Below are 21,594 nucleotides of genomic sequence, written 5' to 3'. Positions count from 1 at the left end.
CCTTATAACAAATATATTCAACAATTTTTATTGAGCTTGAGGCCGTTTTTTAATGAAAACTTATTGTGGAAAAGCAACAATAATTTGAAAAAATGGTAGAAGTGATGGCTATTTCGGAAATCACCAAATTTCCTCATCAGACTTCTTTCAGTAGGATTCGAACCGACGATCCCACTGACTCAGCCAGTTGCCTACGCACTGTGCTAAGTTCGCCTTGTTAATTCTTGTTGCTTATTTTCACTATTTCATTACGTTTTCATTAAAAACGGCCTCAAGCTCAATAAAAATTGTTGAATATAATTGTTATAAGTCCATAAAATAACAAAAACAAATAACTTAAGGACGAGCACACCTAAAAGTTAANTTCACTATTTCATTACGTTTTCATTAAAAACGGCCTCAAGCTCAATAAAAATTGTTGAATATAATTGTTATAAGTCCATAAAATAACAAAAACAAATAACTTAAGGACGAGCACACCTAAAAAGTTACACATTCTAATAATAGAAATATTAACAAAAACCAACAAAACCAATAACCACATGATCAAGTGAATTGCAGCGGAATAGCCGCGCTTGATTGTAGTTGGCTAAACAAGTGAAATAGTGGAAATAAGCAGCAAGAATTAACAAGGCGAACTTAGCACAGTGCGTAGGCAACTGGCTGAGTCAGTGGNCGTCGGTTCGAATCCTACTGAAAGAAGCCTGATAAGGAAATGTGGTGATTTCCGAAATAGCTATCACTTCTACCATTTTTTCAAATTATTGTTGCTTTTCCACACTCACGCTCACTTTTTGTTTTTTGATGGGACAAAGACATTTCGATTATACAATCAGGTCATCTGTTATGTTAAGTTTCAAAGTTCAATACCTTGCGAAAGCGATTATTCAAGAGTTTGTAAATGAATGGTGATTTCGTTCCTTCCAAAAAATGTTGCCCTTCCCCGATGCAAAATGTGTTTGATGTTGCACTCAACCCTGTATAAAGACATGTTTTTGTCTTCTTGGCCTTGTCTAGCTCACGCATTTCATATAGTCGTTTTAAACAACCATATAATTTTCAGGGCAACCATCTCCTCTGACAAAGCTTCACAGGGCAGAGAATGTGCTTTTTGTGCCTTACAAGAGTGTGACATTTTAAGAAACGACCACCAAATTTTCTCACCATTTGCCTTTAATTTAGAATCGGACATGAAAAGAGAAAAGGGCAATCAAAAGGCAAAACTTTTTGGTAGAAACGAAATCACCAAAAGTTTTCAGATTTTTTCAGAAAAAAAAAAAATAGTAAAAAAATGTCGCACCGCTATTGTCTCATTGTAGAAAAATCTTGACATTGTTCTTTTGACCAAGTAACTTATTTTTAAGGCAACAAAAAATGCAAAGTTGGCCATATATTTTTTGAGCATAAAATAACCGACTCATTGATTACTTTTCAGCAGGGTTTCAAATTGCTTTCAATGCATTTGCTATTGCTTAGCTGCGACTGAAGAAAAATAAATCAGCGAAAGCAGACAGTAAAAGCGAAAGGGGATATGAATTCATTTGCTTAGCTGCGTCCGAAGAAAATTAAATCAGCGAAAGCAGACAGCAAAACCGAAAAGAGACATGAACTCATTTGCTTTTGCTTACAGCGCAGTTGGTTTTTGCTTAGGGTGCTGTTACGCAGACGATCATATCGCACACCTGATCTAAAGTGAGCTAACTCAAAATTCAGAGGAAAATATAACTGCTTGTGGATCGTACAGACTCAACGCACTTAACACAAAAACAGGTATGATAGTAGTTTTTTAGTTAATGTATGTAATCATAAAAAAAATTTAATCGCATTAATAGGATGTAAGTCCTATGAATTGATTTATGCAAAAAAATCGCCATACATTTTTTTTGAGTTCATCGCACTTTAGATCTAGGTCTGGTCACGTCACTTTTTCTCAAATTTTTTCCATTCTTACTCTCTTTGACCAACATGCTGTTATGCAGAGGGTCAAATGACCAGCGTATTTCTTTGGCACAGTTGTATTTCTTTGGTAATTTTTTTTTTACTACATTATACATTTAAGCTATTCCAGCGAAGACGACACCTCAGATAAAAAAAAAATTATTAAATAAATTGTGTTTAAATCTGTGAAAACAGTAAAGCAGGTAGAATAAATCTTTAGAAATATCCATTTTCCATTTATATTTCACTATTTTCTCTATTTTATTGTTATAAATGCATATATAATATACTGTAATATGTTTGCATCAAGTTTTCAAGGCATTCCCCCTTCACTAAAGGTGGCAATGCAAACAATAATTATCCAAAAAGAAAGAACAATTCAGTAGCTTTAAAGTTATTAGAAAAATACATTTATGGTGAAAAGTTATAACGTTAAAAAAATGCTTATTGCCCACCCGTCACAGCAAAATGTGTATTTTTTAACGTAACATACAAATTCTTAAGTTTCCCATTTTTTAAACTAGGTCCCCCTATAAAAATATAAGAAATGTTAACATCAAATCATCAGCGTTCATTTTACCCACGAACTGTGTGTCCTCAAAGGTGACTCGTCCCACCCTTCACAAGCAAATTAAGGTTTTCTTTTTTTTTCCCTTTTATTAGCTCGGTATGTAACTATGTAATATTGATGCGCCTAAAAGATGCAGCGATTTCTATTATCAAGTTACATACCTGATGACAGTACGAATGGAAATTATAATAGAGAGGTTTTAGTTTTTTAAACTATAATTTTAAAATATCACAGCGCACGGCAGTGCGCGCGAGTGACGAAAGCAGCCACAGTAGCATGCTGAAATGACTCGCTTATATATACACGAGATTTGGAAGTTTTTATCCAGACGTCCAATCGACATGTTTGAGATATCGTTGGAAAGGTCTTGCAGAGTGTGTCCAGAAAATTTATTCAAGTTCATAAACGATTAACCGGATTCTTAAAAATTAGGCTAAAGTATTGCGAAACAAAAAACGTTTTTGGGCTTTTGCCGGTTTAACGGGGCATGTGGGTACACCCAACATATTTAGTGTTATTCTATCGATCCTTATATGTTCCGCTCCGGCTACTAGTTGGAAAGATATAGAGGTAAATGTGTTTTGGTTCGCGTCTCCACTACGAGATGCTTTGGTATGTATGTGGCGTCTGTACGTACCTTAATTTAATTTTTTTCAAACTTTCAGGAATTAAAGTACAAAATAATCTAACAAGGTTTTGTTCCAAGATGTTTTGATTCGTATGCCGTTGTGGGCAGCTGAAAATATACATTTCGGGAATTTTCTCAAAAACCGGTGAGTCGATTTTATTCTAAGTTTCCCCAAGTCTAGCCCAAAACCTTAGCTTTCATCTGGTTGATAGCTTATATCTGGGAAAACTCTTGTTGTGGAGATATTGCGATTCAAATTGAAAAAATGTCGCTCCAAAAAGGGTCCATTGGTTAAAAATTAACATATCCGTCTAATTTGGTTACTTTAAGATATAAAAATAACATACCCAGTTCCCCGAAAAAAATTGCCCATTCCCCGGTTGCCACTTAAACCGAAATTCCTTGCAAATCGGGGAAATTCCCGCGAGTTGACAAGTTGAAGGATGCCGCTGTCCTAATTATATCAATATATGATATTTTATTAAAAATTGTATTTCCTTTTTTGTTTGATCTCGTTGAAAGTTTATTTATTGAATAATCAAAAATTTTCTTTTTGATAACAAACAAATTCATTGAACCATAGATTGAACATAAAGAATTTAAACAAGTATAAAAACATATAGGTAAAACACCCTACATATACTCCCCCTCCAGTAAAAAAATAAATTAATTAATGTTAAATGTTATTTTCTCTTTTGTTTTTGGAATTGGTGGTGAATTAGATTTTTTTGTTGTATCCGAAATTATATTTGCAGGTTTGAGTAAATCTATTGAAACCGTTTTAATCATATTTCCACGTTGAATTTTGAATACTCTGTCATTTTTCGAAATAATTTTAAATGGTCCTTCATAAGTGATTGCAAATTTGACTTGTGAATAACTTTAACAAAAACGTACTCACAAGTATCCAAATTTTTGAAATAAAAGAGTATTCTTTATTGTGATGTACAACCTTTGATCTAACATTTGAAAAATATTTTCTTAGCTTAGAAAGAGTTTCATTTGTATTATCAACTTCATTATTATAACTGTTCGTAACAACTAATTCACCTGGTAATCTTAATCTTTGTCCATAAACTAATTCTGCAGAAGAGCATTTTAAATCTTCTTTAACAGACGTACGTAATCCTAATAATATCCAAGGAAGAATTTCAAACCAGTGAGTAGAATCCTCCGAAGCAGTAATATCAGTCTTTAATGTCCTATGAAATCTTTCAATCATTCCATTTGATTGAGGATGATATGGGGATGTATGAATTTTGTGAGATCCTAACAATTTAGTTAATTCTGTGAACCATTTTGATGTAAACTGTGATCCTTGATCTACTGTTATATAAAGTGGAATGCCCAAACGAGGAACGTAATTTTGAACAAATGTTGTTGCTATAGAATTAGCTGAAATATCTCTAAGTCGATATGCCTCTGGCCAACGTGTATGTCTATCAATGATAGTTAAAATGTAACGATTTTCTTTTGACACAGGTAAAATGGACCAACAAGATCCATATGAATATGTTCGAATCGTCCAAATGGAATGTTAATTTTTTTGCACAGGCGTCTTAGTATGTTTAGAAATTTTGGATTTTTGACAACTTATACAAGTAGAAGTCCAATTATTTATCTCGTTGCGCATATAAGGCCAAAAATATTTTGATTGAATCAAACGCCTAGTTGTACGTACACTTGGATGTGATAAAGAATGAATTTTATCAAAAATGATTTTTCTCATAGAATTGGGAACAAATGGTCTAAAAGGTTGTTGAGGAATATCACACCAAATATTAAGATTATGTACTGGAATATTAATTTCTTTTAAATTACTGTTGGAATTTTGGTCAGATATTATGTCATAAAGTGTTTGATCTTTTTGTTGTTCCTCGAATAATGTTTGAAAATTTATGTCTTTGGGCTAAAATCATGTTAACATCTGGAATACGTGAAAGGGTATCAGCAACTATGTTTTCTTTTCCAGGAATGTATTGAATGTCGTCTGTAAATTGTGCAATGTACTCTAAGTGTCGAATTTGTCGAGGTGATCTGTCTGATTTAGAATTTAGAATATGTGTTAAAGGTTTATGATCAGTATAAACAGTGAATGTTCTACCTTCTAGAAAATGCTTAAAATGTTTAATTGATTTGTATATTGCTAAAAGTTCTCTGTCAAATGTGGAGTAATTAATTTCTGTAGGGGATAATTTTCTTGAAAAATATGCAAGTGGTTCCAAAGTGTTATTACTCATTTGTTGTAAAACCGCACCGACTGCTACATTCGATACATCGACAGCAAGTGATAATTTACCATTTTTATCAAAATGAGTGAGTAAAGTCTTCTGTGTAAAACGTTTCTTCACATTTTCAAAAGCCCTAGTTGTATTTTCTGTCCAATTTAATTGTTTAAGTTTATTTTTAGTTGCTAATGTTAACATTTCGTACAAAGGACTAAGTTCTGCTGCTAACATTTTTACATATCTATGGTAATAATTAACCAAGCCCAAAAATTTTTTTCATTTATTTATTCAAAGTGGTTTTTCAAAATTTACTATTGCTTCAACTCGTTCGACAGAAGGTCTGATTCCTTCACTTGAAATTTCATAACTTAGAAAATNTTTGTTAAGATTTTAGTAAATAGCTGTAGTCAACTCAGTTAAATTTCTAATGCATTGTTCAAGAATATTATTATTATTATTTTCTACACTATCAACATTAAAAGATTTAGACCAAATCAATCAAATAATTTATCTGCAAGAGAAAAAATTTCTTCAGTATTTTGATTACTACAAGAAGTCAAATGAATTTGTATTTNTCTTAAAATACTTCATTAATAAAACGTTGAAATGTTTGTGCACTATTTCGTAGTCCAAAAGGCATCCGTACGAACTNACAATTGATTTTGAACCTGCTAAAGATTTCATACGTCTATAAAGTTCTGATGGTGACCTATCACCTAGTTCGGCATTTGAAAATAATTGTTCTAATCTCTTCTCTTCGCTAAGAGAAAATCTTTCACATAAAACTTTCTTAATTGTTTCATATTTGTTAATCAAAGGAGGCGGATTAATAAAATAAATAATTTTAGAATTTGTCCTTCCACAAGGAGAAACCATGCTTCAGGACAATCTTCCCAAAAATGGGGCAACTTTATAGATTTTAATAAATTTGCACTGANTTAACATTCCAAACGGTGTAGTAATTTCTGTTTTATGTATACCTTCTTCAACCATCGGTATTTGATGATACGCACGAACAAGATCAATTTCGGAAAAAANCGGATTAATAAAATAAATAATTTTAGAATTTGTCCTTCCACAAGGAGAAACCATGCTTCAGGACAATCTTCCCAAAAATGGGGCAACTTTATAGATTTTAATAAATTTGCACTGAAGTTGTTTTCATTTGGAAAACTATTAGTTTGTATATTTGGTGAAATGTTTAAGTCTGAAGTGTGTATTGGGTTTTCATGTTGATTTTCTGTNCGGAAAAAATTTGTTTATTTTTTAAATCAAAAGTCAAATCATGAATGTGACGTAACGGATAACGATCTGGAATAGTAATGCAATTAAGTCTTCTGTAATCTCCACAAGGTCTCCAATCATTTGGTTCTTTTTTAGGAACTAAATGTAAAGGAGATNAATATATAAAAAAATTAAATAAATGATAATAACAATTATTTATATTAATATCAAATTATTTATATTATTTGTAGTTAATAATTCTAAATCTTTTAAAAATTTTGGTTTTAAAACTTAATTATATTAAAAATGGTAGATTGATATATCTCTTTTTGTTAATAAATTTTATTTTTAAACAAATAAATAAATAAAGTCTAAAAGTAACTTATAAAATATTCAGCTGAATAAATAAACTAAAGACTTCAGACACGAACTTTAAAAAAAAAGAAGAAATTCGATGTTCTGATCGGCTATCGCTCTTTACTTGTTTTAAAATGAGTTTCGGTTCTTAATAAATTTGTAGGTTTTTGTTTGTTTAATTTTTAAAATATTAGCTTCAATTATAAGTATTTGTTTTGTGTAGAATTGATAATCGTTAATTTAAAACAAAAACATAATTAAACTGGCCTTTACGTTACTGCTTAAGGACTGCAATTTGCTTGATTAATTTAACTATTTTTCGGTTGCCTTTCCTTGGTTTAATATACACAATTTATTGAAGAATACGTTGTTAGTTCAAGCAATTCGACTCCAATAGCTGATGATTGTTTAGTTTGATGAGTGCAGCTATAAATAGGTATTTAGGTCGCGACTATTTGAATTCTTTCAATAGCATTGTTCTTAGAATAACAGGAGGAATCAGAGGATTGTATTGTCTAGAACCATGATGTCTTCTTTTGTGAAAGATTATGAAATCTTTGAATGCAATATTGTCGATGATGGATAAATGTTTTATAATNGTAGCGCGTATAATTGGTGTTGAAATATCCGCTAATATGAAGGGGAATTCAACATCGCGCCTTAAACCTAGATCAATTTTTAAAAGTTTTGTGCCATAAGTTTTAATAGAAGAACCGTTAGCTGCAGTCAACTTAAGATCTGAATTTCTTTTATGTGATTTGAATTTTGAAAAAGGAATGACCGAAACGATTGCATCAGTATCGATTAAAAAATTAAATTTATTGGATTTATCATAAATAAATAGGCGGCGAGATGGCTTAACTTCATTTNGCAGGATCACCAATATATCAATATATGATATTTCATTAAAAATTGATTTCCTTTTTTGTTTGATCTCGTTGAAAGTTTATTTATTGATTAATCAAAAATTTTCTTTTTGATAACAAACAAATTCATTGAACCATAAATTGAACATAAAGAATTTAAACAAGTATAAAAACATATACGTAAAATACCCTACACTAATCACTTCGTACATGTCTTGGAAGCCACAATTTATGTTTTAGTTTTTTCACATGCCGAAATTGTAACATTTTTCCCCATTTTAATTGCCGGTATTTTACTATGCTACATGGGTTTATCACCCGCACTTAACCAACCTGGAAAGACGCGTACAATATTACCTACAGTTGTACATAAATAAATATGTATGAATGCATTTAGTTCGCCCAATGTGCCGCTACTACTTACATACATATGTATAAATTGCCACTGAGCAAAACTACTTGAGAAAAAAGCATTAGTTTAATAGCACGTACACGTGATAGAAGTAAAACTTCTTAAAAAAAGCACATGTGTGCGCCCCACACCCGGTAGAAATCTTAACAAAAATAAACTACGAGACTACACTGAGGGAAAAAAATATTAAAATCAAATAGAAACGTAATTGATTTAACTATAAACGTCAACGAAAGTACTGTATATTGGTAAATATTCAATTCAATTACGCGCATATTAAAATGACCGCGTTCGTACTGAAAAAGCATCCGCGAAGTGAATAATCAAGACAAAAACTACCAAACTAAAATTACTTTGCATGTTGCCTGCAGTGGAATTCGAACCTGACAATCTCCGGATATCAAAAACTCGTGGCAAGCATCTTTGCGCACTCAGCTACAACCAGACATAAATTTGCTTTCAAATGTTGAATATCCATCAACACCACAGCACGCGATTTGTACGGATAAACATGTATGTCCTATGTATGAATGTGTGTGTTGTCACTGCTCTCAGAGCGGCTCTCTGCATGCTTGGGGTGCGTATCAAGAATGATAGAATACAAGATTGCGCCAATCGAGCTGAGAGCAACTGGCCGTGACGTCAATAAATACCAGAATGAGAGAGCAAGACGAACTCGACAAGAAAAAGAGGAAGCATCGGACAAAAGGCAGTATTGCCAAGTTTTCAATTTGAAAAAGCACCAAATTTTTATTGCTGTATTTTATAGACTTATATGCATACATTTTTATTGTAAGGATGCCGATTCAAATTAATAAAAATCAATGTTTCTTGCACGACGGTTGATTTCTTCTGGCATGATTGAAGGTGCTGTCACATATTTTGTTGTCGCTTATGATTGTCACTGTGCCATGATTTTGTTTAAATTTTTGTGAAGTTGCTTACCACACTTACGATTGCTATGAATTTTGCTTCCATTTTTTAAAGATTTTCTAATTTGGTATCTTCAAATTAAAAACAAAAGCACCAAAAACGCGCTAAGCACCAAACTCAAAAATTTTCGCGTTTTGAATACCCACTAAATTTGGTGCGACAAGCATGAAGTTGTCAACAGGTAATGTAAACAAAAGTATTTTATGACGTCAGCGATTAGGTGGATGCTGTCAAATCGACGAAGAGAGGGTTAGCGGTCCGCGAATGGCGCGACCTTTATTTTCTGGATCGTGGGTGCGTATGTACACTAATATATATACTCAGGTGTTAACAGTCAAATACGTGCGCAATAAATTTTGTATGAAAATATCATTTTTAAATACGAACATTTTTAAACGATAATCAAATATAAAGTATTCATTTTTACTATGCATTATTTCCCTCAGTGTATCAGACGACGACAGTTGTTTATTGTATCCAAAGTTGGTACCAAGTTGATAAGTTTTTATCATATCTTTATATTTTTATTTTTACTTTTTCGAATACAAAGGATATGATCATTCTTTTTCGCTTAATTCCTTATTCGAAAAATTATGTGTTTCAATGGACACATCGATTTGAATACATAATTTAGATTTAGATAATATTTTAAGCAATTTATTTGAGAAAATTAAAACGTCTAGATTATTGATATCAAATAAAACACCTCTTTGAGGTAAAATTTTCGAGTGACGAAAGCTGAACTAGAAACACAAAATTTATGATATCAATTTCGTGACGAAAATTATACGCATTTTTTAACTGCCTTTGAAACGTACGGAAAATCTTTTTTTTATTTATTTGGAACGTTGCGAAATTCCGTTTACTGCTAGAAACACAAAATAAAACACAGAACTTTTGCAACGATTCGTATGAATAAAAAAAAGATTTTCCGTACGTATCAAAGGCAGTTAAAAAATTCGTATAATTTTCGTCACGAAATTCATAAATTTTGTGTTTCTAGTTCAGCTTTCGACACTCGAAAATTTTACCTCAAAGAGGTGTTTTATTTGATAANTATGTCCTATGTATGAATGTGTGTGTTGTCACTGCTCTCAGAGCGGCTCTCTGCATGCTTGGGGTGCGTATCAAGAATGATAGAATACAAGATTGCGCCAATCGAGCTGAGAGCAACTGGCCGTGACGTCAATAAATACCAGAATGAGAGAGCAAGACGAACTCGACAAGAAAAAGAGGAAGCATCGGACAAAAGGCAGTATTGCCAAANACTAACTACATTCGAGAAAGCCGCTATGAATATTTATAGTTTGTCTAGAATTGGGAAACGAATCCAACAACTCAGAGAAGCGGGTGTCATCGTTGTCCCACCCGTCACGCTTGGAAACTGTTAAATTTCTGTGTAAATTATATAATTAAATTCTACACTTTATCACTTTCGTAATAAACTGATATCTGACATCAAATGTTAACAGTTTGACACTCGTCAAATCAATCNAGCATGAAGTTGTCAACAGGTAATGTAAACAAAAGTATTTTATGACGTCAGCGATTAGGTGGATGCTGTCAAATCGACGAAGAGAGGGTTAGCGGTCCGCGAATGGCGCGACCTTTATTTTCTGGATCGTGGGTGCGTATGTACACTAATATATATACTCAGGTGTTAACAGTCAAATACGTGCGCAATAAATTTTGTATGAAAATATCATTTTTAAATACGAACATTTTTAAACGATAATCAAATATAAAGTATTCATTTTTACTATGCATTATTTCCCTCAGTGTATCAGACGACGACAGTTGTTTATTGTATCCAAAGTTGGTACCAAGTTGATAAGTTTTTATCATATCTTTATATTTTTATTTTTACTTTTTCGAATACAAAGGATATGATCATTCTTTTTCGCTTAATTCCTTATTCGAAAAATTATGTGTTTCAATGGACACATCGATTTGAATACATAATTTAGATTTAGATAATATTTTAAGCAATTTATTTGAGAAAATTAAAACGTCTAGATTATTGATATCAAATAAAACACCTCTTTGAGGTAAAATTTTCGAGTGACGAAAGCTGAACTAGAAACACAAAATTTATGATATCAATTTCGTGACGAAAATTATACGCATTTTTTAACTGCCTTTGAAACGTACGGAAAATCTTTTTTTTATTTATTTGGAACGTTGCGAAATTCCGTTTACTGCTAGAAACACAAAATAAAACACAGAACTTTTGCAACGATTCGTATGAATAAAAAAAAGATTTTCCGTACGTATCAAAGGCAGTTAAAAAATTCGTATAATTTTCGTCACGAAATTCATAAATTTTGTGTTTCTAGTTCAGCTTTCGACACTCGAAAATTTTACCTCAAAGAGGTGTTTTATTTGATAATAATGCCATTAAACAAAAATGGTACTAAACATTCTACTAACTACATTCGAGAAAGCCGCTATGAATATTTATAGTTTGTCTAGAATTGGGAAACGAATCCAACAACTCAGAGAAGCGGGTGTCATCGTTGTCCCACCCGTCACGCTTGGAAACTGTTAAATTTCTGTGTAAATTATATAATTAAATTCTACACTTTATCACTTTCGTAATAAACTGATATCTGACATCAAATGTTAACAGTTTGACACTCGTCAAATCAATCGTCAAAGAGAATTTACTAAAAGTTTGAGCGAAAACGAGTTAAAATATCCCACCCGTTACTTTGGAATGCCCCATTTGTGTTATGAAATGACGAAAAAAATAATAAACGGTAAACGTATGTGTATAAAAGCATGTCAAAAGCAAACAAAACAAGGTTTGCTAGCATTGTTTTTAATCTGCATATGTACTACTTTATATACATCTGCAGCAAAAATGTACCATTCTGCTACTAAAAGGAGCAATAGTATGAAAATACTCCATTTCGCTACTAAAAGGAATACATAGTAAATCGTATTCACAAGCGAACCCATTTTTGATCAATGATTCGGTCTTATCCGGCTGGTCAAATTTGAACCGATTGGTTATGCGGTTCAGCTCTCTCGCTCGCCCTCAATTTTTTCGTTTTGCAGTGAAAGCAATAATTGGTGACCAGGGATCATACGATCGTCTGCGTAACAGCGCCCTTACGACAGTCAGCCGAAGCAACCGGTTTAGAAAAACTTGCAGCTGCTGCAAGCAGTAAATTTGGTGTATTCTCACTTTTGCTTTTGCTTTTTCCTTGCTGCGTTATTCTCCATATGTACATACATACTTAATCGAAGTACGCTTGCTTCTTTCATACATATGTATATATATACAAACATACATATGTATGTAGATACTGCGCGTTGCTTAGGGAGCTGCTGCAGTAACAGCAATTTTTCTAAACTGGTTACTTCGGCTGACTGTCTAAGCAAAAACCAACTGTGCTGTAAGCAAAAGCAAATGATTTTATTTCTCCTTTCACTTTTACTGTCTGGTCTCGCTCATTTATTTTTCTTCAGTCGCAGCTAAGCAAATGATTTCATGTCTTATTTCGCTTTTGCTGTCTGCTCTCGCTGATTTATTTGTCTTCAGTCGCAGCTAAGCAATAGCAAATGTATGGAAAATGACCAAGAACTACTTGCTTTAAAAAACAAAAGTGTTGCTTATGTTATTTTGTAGTCAGCAATTCAAACCCTTTTTTCAGTCATTGAAAATAAAATAAAATGATTCGTGAATTTTTATTTTGGTATATGTATTTATTTATAGAATCTTTCTTTCGGAACTAAAAAAAAAGTTTTAAATCTTACAAGTTATCATTAAATTTAAAATTTCTGCGTCAATGCTTAGACATTTTGTATATTTTTTTCATATATATTTATTGCAGTTGTTGCGGCTGTCGGAATGGGCAAGATTCTGAGCAGCAGGATCGCTGGATATCGTGCTGGGCAGGCGGTCTGAAAGGACAAGTTCCATAGCCGCACTGCCTGGGCGGGTGGAAAGGACTAGTTTCCACGCCGCACCTTTGCTTCTCTATATTAAAGTAATTACAATCCAGTAGGCTGTGTTCGGTGGGAAAGGACAAGTTTCCGAGCCGCACTGACACTGGTGTTAGGTAGTCGGTCTGAAAGAACGAGTTTCAGAGCTGAAATTGATACATTTCGGATATTCATATATATTATATTGCTCATCATTTGATATTATCAGAAAAATCCCTTCTTTTTCGTCTTCTTGCATATCTCGGGCTAAGAAGGTCTCTCGCTAGTCGATTCGGATGGTTCATTAACCGTGCTTAGCCCTCTTATGTCCTCAAGCACTGTATTTACATTAAGATCTTTGTGGATATTCGTATATTTTATGTACCACGGTGCTCCGCATATGGCGCGTAAAATTTTCGACTGCAGTCTTTGAAGTATGTTCAAAATGGAATTGCACACTGTGCCCCAAAACCCGATTTCATATGCTAAACTGAGTTTAGTTAAACTCAGTTTAAATTTAAACTACAGACCAGTTTTTCAGTGCGAGTTTAAGGCCGATTGGTAGTTTATTTGTTTTGTAAGGCAACACTGTTTCTTCTTTATGCAGATACAAAACTTTCTACTGTCGGCCGCTGTGGTGTAGTGGTAAGCAGTGCGCGCTTCTACTCCGCAACGCCTGGGTTCAAGCCCTTGTCAAAGCAACATCGAAAAAAAATATAGAAAAAGGGTTTTTTCTTAACAGCGGTCGTCCCTCGGCAGGCAATGGCAAACCTCCGTGTGTATTTCTGCCATGAAAAACAGCTTCTCATAAAAATACAATCGCCGTTCGGAGTCGGCGTAAAACTGTAGGTCCCTCCGCTTTGTGTGACAACGCACGCCACAAATCGGAGGAGAAACTCGGCCAAACACTAACATATGTATAAGCGCCAATCCATTATTATTATTATTATTAGATACAAAACTTCAGCCAATTATTTTCACTTTTGATACAATCGCGTTAAAAGTTCTGAAAGATTAAATACGGAAAATTTAAAGAATTTGTTAGGTCATGTGTTCCCGACCAAATTGCGCTATGTAAGTAAACTTCAACTCAAGATGCATTCGTTAATTTTCTTGTGCACAATTTTCTTCTTATGTATGAACATTCGCTTATTTATGTATATCTTCTTATATATATATAAAAATAAGTGCACGTTTTTGATGTGACCTTATAACTCGAGAACGGCTTCACCGAATTCAACCAAATTTATGTGGCATATTCGATCTATCATGCAGATGGTTTATGCGAAGTTTGCTCGAATTCGGAAAAGGGGGCGTGGCACCACCCATACTAACTAAAATATAAAAATAAGTGAACGTTTTTGGTGTGATCATGAAAAATGGGCGGTATTGGAAAAGAGGGCGTGGCACCTCCCATCTTATATATAAAAAATAAGTAGAAGATTTCAACCAAACTTTTACGGCATAGTCGGGCTATTATGCAGATGGTTTGTGTTAAGTTTCCCCGAATTCGGAAAAGGGGGCGTGGCACCACCCATATTTTCATCTGCTATATCTCTTGAAATATTTGTAGTAGATTACTGGAAATTGGTATAGAGACATAGAAATAATTCCATACTCATGGAGAAAAATATGCGGTATTGGGAAAGGGGGGCGTGGCACTTCCCATCTTAAATAAAAAAATAAGTGCACGAATTCTACCAAATTTAAACGGTATATTCGGACTATCATGCAGATGGGTTATGTGAAGTGGGCCCGAAGTCGGTTCAGCGGTTCATGATATATGACAGTTTATGTCTGTCACATGAACCACGTATATGGTACAACAGCACATACATGAAAAATCGAAAACATAGTGAAAAATTGTTGCTATAATATGCTGTGTTTATTTTTTCTTCGTATAAATTAAGTCAAGTATAAACATGGCTGCAAGTTTTTCAATAGGGATTTTGTAGAGCCAATGGAATGAAAGTCACCACAACACAACATATCTGTCATTTCATCGTATTATCGAAAAGGTGGTGTACATTGATATTCGGTCTTTCTATCTTAGACTTTGGAGAATCAACACGTGTGTTTAATATAGTTCTTAATTCATATTTCATTTTATTTTTTTCTTCAATTTCAATATTTTTGCACAAATTTGTTGCAGCGTTACGTACGAAAAGTTTGAGTACACTGGAAATTTTCCATGCAGGTATTTCTCCTCATATAGTGAACAAAACCATTGTGGAAAATTGTGGCTGTGTTGTGTTCTTTGGCTTCGAATAAAGTTTTTTCAAGTGCTCTTTTACTGTCGATTGTGAATTTCATTTAATTATTTTAAAAAAAAGTGCGTTTACCATACGATTTATCAAATTCGTTCCTATGCCACGATCCAGTCGTTCAAATATAGGCCGACATACGCGTCTTGCGAACATGATGTTATCGCAAAGAAGATCGCAAAATGTTGAGGAGCACTCAATGTTTGGTGTAGAGAAGCACACCGGGGTACCGCTAGTACTGCTATACAAATGAGTCAGTTTTCGTGTATTTCGTAAGCAATTTTATTTTTTTTGATAACATCTGGGGTTTAGATTACTTAGAAAACGTTTGATTTTATTTCTGGCACTACGTGTTGGCTATCGGCTTTATCAAATTGTAATGGCCGGAAGTATTTACAGGGTTGTATTACAAGACTGAACATCCTTCAAAACAGAGTTGCCATTGATCTGATTGATGATTGCATGACATTTTCTTAGCAAAGTATACATATGTTCTTCTTACAGCTCGAACAACCTGGCTCTTGATCGACCTCGATCAACGAATTATTAACTTAAAATTAGTCTATTTCTATTTTAGCATTGCCTTTCCTTTCATGGAGTTCAATCCTTTCACTGGGCTCTAACCATTGACGCATTCGATTTGCTTCAACGACGCCGTCGTATGGCAGTTGCGTCAATTGGCAATTATCTATGTCTCGGATGACGTATCTGTCATTTCCTAATACCTTGTGAACAGCATAACGACCTTTACACTTTGGGACAACTTTTTTATCGGTTCCAACGGCAGTATCTACATTTCGAATTACAACGAAATCACCAACATTATATTTCTCGGCATCTCTGCTATGCTTTAAAAAATAAGCCTGGCTGTAATCCTGCATGCTCTTTATTGATGCAGCAGCGCAAGACCGAAGGGAGTCTATATCCCTACCAGTTCCGTCAGCTATCTTATCCTGCAAGTATTCGGAGAATTCATCAATAACCTCTCCTCTTTGCTCCACGCCGAAAATCAACATGCTAGGAGTCTGTTTTGTACTACTATGGATAGAATTGTTGATTGCGTATTCTACCTGCAACAACTTACCAGACCAATCAGCATGATCTATTGAATAGCTAAGCTTCCCCAACATTGTTTTAATTACCCTGTTAACTCTTTCGACCTGACCGTTGGCCTGAGGTGACGTGATTTATGTTTCGTTTCATTAGGAATTCTTCAAATTCGAGCGAGGTAAAACAGCTGCCTCTGTCTGAAATAATCCGCCTCGGCCTACTATAATAATTAAAGTATTTTTCAAGCGCCGCAGTCACTTCACGAGTGCTTGTTGAGTTTGTCGGATATAGATTCACAAACTTTGTGAAAGAGTCAACTACCACTAAAATATGTTTTCTTTTCGATTTTATTGACGGCAGGGGACCAAAGTGGTCGATGTGCAAGGTGTCGAACGGAATCGGCTTTTTCGGAATGTTGTACAAATGTCTCTGTCGGGATGGAATAGGCATGGCGTACATAATGCATTTTAGGCAATTTTTTATCAAGTGCTCTACTTTCTGACGCATACCTGGAAACCTATAGTATTGACATTTTTTATCATAAGTCTTGTCCACTGCCTGATGACCGGCTTTTTCGTGTATTAATCTTGCTACATTATTTTCTAGTTGCTCTGGAACGTATAAAACCTTTCGATCGTTTTTAGATATCTTACAAACAAGGCCGTCTACTAAGTCAAATCCCTCAACATTTTCCTTTCCTAAAAGTTCACGTATATGCCAAATCTTTTCATCACGCTCTTGTACAACTTGTATTTGAAAATCTACCTCATTCGTATCTACGGCAGCTATCTGGCAACGACTTAAGGCATCAACATGCCCCATGGAGGTACCACAGCGGTGTATAACTTTATAGTTATAATTTTCTAGCTCAAGGACCCATCTTGCCATGCGACTGTTTATTTGTTTCTTCTGCAAAGTCATGGCGAGCGAGTTGCAGTCTGTTATGATCTTGAATGGAATTCCCTCCAGGTATACTCTGAATCTTCGCAAGGCATAAATGATAGCGAGTGTTTCCAACTCGAAGCTGTGATATTTAGATTCTGCAGTCGTGGTGGTTTTCGAAAAATATGCTATTGGGTGAAGCTTTCCGTCCGTCTGTCTTTGTAATAATACGGCGCCGAAGCCGGTGGCACTTGCATCACAGTGCAATTCGGTATCTCGCTCTGGATTATAAATGGCAAGCACAGGGGGTTCTATTAGCTTACTTTTTAATTCATCAAATGCTAATCTGCAATTTTCGTCGAATTTGTATTCTGTACCTTTTTTCAATAAATTAAGTAGCGGTCTAGCAACTTTGGAAAACGACGGAACAAAACGTTTGAAATACGAAAGCAATCCTATACAAGAGTGTAACTCTTTCTGATTGCTATGTACGGGGTATTTCTTGATGTCTCTGAAATGGGACTCACTCAAAGTAATACCACTGGCAGATACGGAATATCCCAGGTATTCTATTTCATAATAGCCAAACTTACATTTTGATAGATTCAACTTAAGACCCCGATAACTAATTCGTTTCAGTATCGCGTGTAAAATGATTTTATGTTCCTCAAAATTTTTTGTCGTTATTAATATGTCATCCATATATCCATCCAGCAAAAGCGCAAACGTCAAGCTGTGAAGCTGTGTTTTTCTGTGATCTGTTTAAATTTTGTGTTTGATAAAGCTGTTTACGCTTATTAAAGTAAAAAATTAAAAAAAGTGTTAATAAACTTCTGGTGCACAATTTAAAGATAAGTAAAACATCAAAATTTCCCGTAAATTTGATTAATTTAACTTGATATTCTTAATTGCATGTGCCGAGTATTTTGTTTCATATAATATATTGTTGTTGTACAATTGTTTTTGTTTGTGCACATTGATTTTGCTCTTTTTGTCTTTTTGTCATTTCTGCTGTTTCATCTTTGTCACAGCTGTTTGCGTTGTGTTTATTAGGTGTCTAATATACAGTGCATTTAAAACTGTTCGCTAACTGATATTTACCAGCTGATTGGTTCACTGATTAATACATCGTTTTCAAAACCGTTTTTGCTTTTTTGCTTCTAAAACCTAAAAATAAATATAATTTTAAACATGTCGTGTATTTACACCAATTGCCACGTTAAAAGCGACTCCTATGTGCCATGCTGGCTCTGCGATGGGATTGCCCATATAAAATGTGCTGGTTTGAGCGGTAGAGTATTAGACGCTATTAACGAGGGTAAGGGTCTTCGTTGGTCTTGTCAAAAATGTAGATCAACCGAAGTTGATTTATTTAAATTCTTCAGGCAGTCCAGAAATGGTTTTTCTGAGATCGGGAAGGATCTGTCGGCGCTTGTTGAGAAATTTAAGCATTACGAAAAAATGTTTAGATCTTTCACTTGTCTCGACGACCCTCCACACTCTGAAGATAGCCGTGAAAATAAAGGTGGGCATGTTATTAGTCCACCTAAAAAGACAGCCACGGATTCTAGTAAAAAAAATCCTCCATCCCAGTCCTTAGAACTTATTAATTTATCTTCTCCATGCCCTCAGGCATTGGAGCCTCCGATTTCTAAAGCCATATCCACTAGGTCTACTTCTAAAAATAGTCAAACCGTTGATTTAACAGTGTTGCCATCAACATCTCAAGCTCCACTGTCTAACTTAGTTCCTCCGAATAATTCGGAGCCCCGCACATCAGACATCATTACCAAAAAGTTGGTTGTAATTCCTCCGAGAAGATCAATCTTTGTCTCTAGATTTGCTAAAGATACTTCTTCGGATGATATAAAGTCATACATATCGACTAAAATTAGAACTAAAGATGTATTTATTCGTAAATTTAATTTTAAATACGATCGCGATATTTCATCTTTTAAAATTGATGTAGCTTCCGAAGATTTTGATTCACTACTAAATAGTTCATTTTGGCCGACCGGGGCGTTTGTTCGCGAGTTTGAGTATAAACCTAATAAAAGTAATAATAACGTAGCTAAAATTTCTAATCTTAATTCGGATTCAAAAAACTAACTCGCAAGTCTAATTTAAGTATTTACTATCAAAACGTTAGAGGTTTGAATACCAAATTAACTGACTTATATTTAAAAGGTTTTGACTGCAATTATAATATTATTTCCTTGACCGAAACATGGCTCAAACCTCATATTTTTAATTCCGAAATTCTTCCAAATGAATATCAAATATACAGGAGTGACCGCGTGGGCAGAATCGGCGGTGGTGTTCTTTTTGCGGTGCATTCATCGATACCATCCGAGGAAGTTAGTCTTCCTGTCATTGAATATACCGAATTTAAATGTATACGTGTACAGGCTGGAAAGACTTATATTTATTTAGCTCTTTGCTACATCCCTCCTAATTCTGCCGTATCGGTATATATGCAGCTAGTTTCTTTACTTGAGACCGTAAATGCAATGCTTACGGCATCCGATTCTATGATTGTTTTGGGCGATTTAAATCTGCCACATATTTCATGGAACATCATTGACACCGATGTTGTACCAGTTTCATCTAGAGATAGTTACAATGTATTTCTGGAGGAAATGGCTGAACTTTGCCTCAAACAAATAAATATATGTCCAAATAAGTTTGGAAAGGTCTTGGATCTCGTTTACGTTGATGATGTTCCGAAGGCCTCTATTAATCGGTGTGATCCCCTAGTTTTGCCGGAAGATGCATACCATCCTGCTCTTGAGTTAAGCTACGAAATCATAAATGAAATACATAATAATAAGTCAAGTTCAAGTACTAGATATGTTTTTGCGAAAGCAAATTTCAGGAAAATTAACAAAGAACTTTCAAAGTTATCTTGGCCAATATATAGAGATGACGTGGAGCGTAGCGTTGAGCACTTTAATGATACTGTTTTCAATTTGTTTCGAAAGTATGTGCCAATACGTAATATTGTTCATGAAGAACCAATACAATTATGGTTCACTAAAGAGCTTAAAAAATTGAAAAATAAAAAGTCGCACTCTTTTAAACTGTATAAAAGAACGGGCTTACACAGTGATTACCTAAGGTACTCAGTTTTGCGGCATAGCTACTTTGCATTAAATAAGAAATGTTATAATTCATATTTATGTAAAATTAAGAAGAATTTAATTAACAATCCTAAATCATTTTATGGTTTCGTAAATTCAAAGCGTAAGGCACATGGTTTTCCGTCCGCTATGCATTATCGCAACACTGTATCTAGCGACAGCCAACTCATTGCCAACATGTTTGCTCGGTTCTTTAGGTCCAATTATTCTGTAGACTTCCCTATAAGTGGAGACTATCCGTACGAGCTTTGTCCAATCAACTCTGCTTATATTCCAGTAATATCTTCCGATGAAGTTTTACACTCTTTAAAAACCTTAAAAGCGTCATTTAGGCCTGGACCTGATCATATTCCGACCTGTTTTCTTAAAAACTGCGCTGAGAACATCTGCGAGCCTTTAACAACTCTATTCAATTTGTCACTTAAACATGGCGTTTTTCCGTCAGCCTGGAAGGAGTCTTTCATAATACCACTTCACAAAAACGGCAGCAGGTCGTCTATAGAAAACTATCGAGGCATAGCGAAACTCTCCGCTATCCCCAAATTATTCGAAGCAATTATTGTTAACCAGCTGACATATTCTATATCTTCTTCAATTACACAATCTCAACACGGGTTTTCTAAAGGAAAATCTACTGTGACTAATTTATTGGAGTTTACAACTCATGTCTCAAACGGTTTTAGAGAAAATGCTCATACCGACGTAATTTACACCGATTTCAGTAAAGCTTTTGACAAAGTATGTCCATTCCCACGACAGCCGGTTCTATGTACCGGAATGACTCGGGTTTCATTCGACCAAGGGCTGTTGTTTCGGCGATCTAACCCCGTTTAGGTCGGCGAAGTATCTCAGAAGTTGTCCGTCCATAGGGCTACATTCACTACGTATTCTCCTACTCAGGGCTGGCATCGAGTCAAACCCAACATAATAACACCACAGACCGTACCACAGCCACTACAGACCACATAACACACACAACCGCACCACCACCCACACGCCGCCGCCAACAACTCCTGGTTCCCCCTACAATCTGNCTGCGTACCACGCGAGATTGGACTGGGAACTTCGAGGGCCCGTGTTGCGCTGCTCGGTCGCAGACCCCAATTGCGATGCCCCCCACCACCCCACAGGGCGGCAATCACCTCAGCAGCACACACAGCCAATGGCGGCA

General features: G+C 34.8%; 1 protein-coding gene across 3 annotated transcripts in view; it reads right to left on the bottom strand.

The window, feature by feature from the left end:
* The window catches only part of LOC108363536 (uncharacterized), a 113,353-nt gene that overhangs the window by 5,202 nt on the left and 86,557 nt on the right, over positions 1-21,594 (bottom strand). The window lies entirely within an intron of this gene.

Source organism: Rhagoletis zephyria, unplaced genomic scaffold (genome assembly GCF_001687245.7).
Source record: "Rhagoletis zephyria isolate East Lansing unplaced genomic scaffold, Rhagoletis_zephyria_1.1 Rzeph_scaffold_01298, whole genome shotgun sequence".
Classification (NCBI taxonomy): Eukaryota; Metazoa; Arthropoda; class Insecta; order Diptera; family Tephritidae; genus Rhagoletis; species Rhagoletis zephyria.
This window is presented reverse-complemented; position numbering and strand designations above follow the sequence as displayed.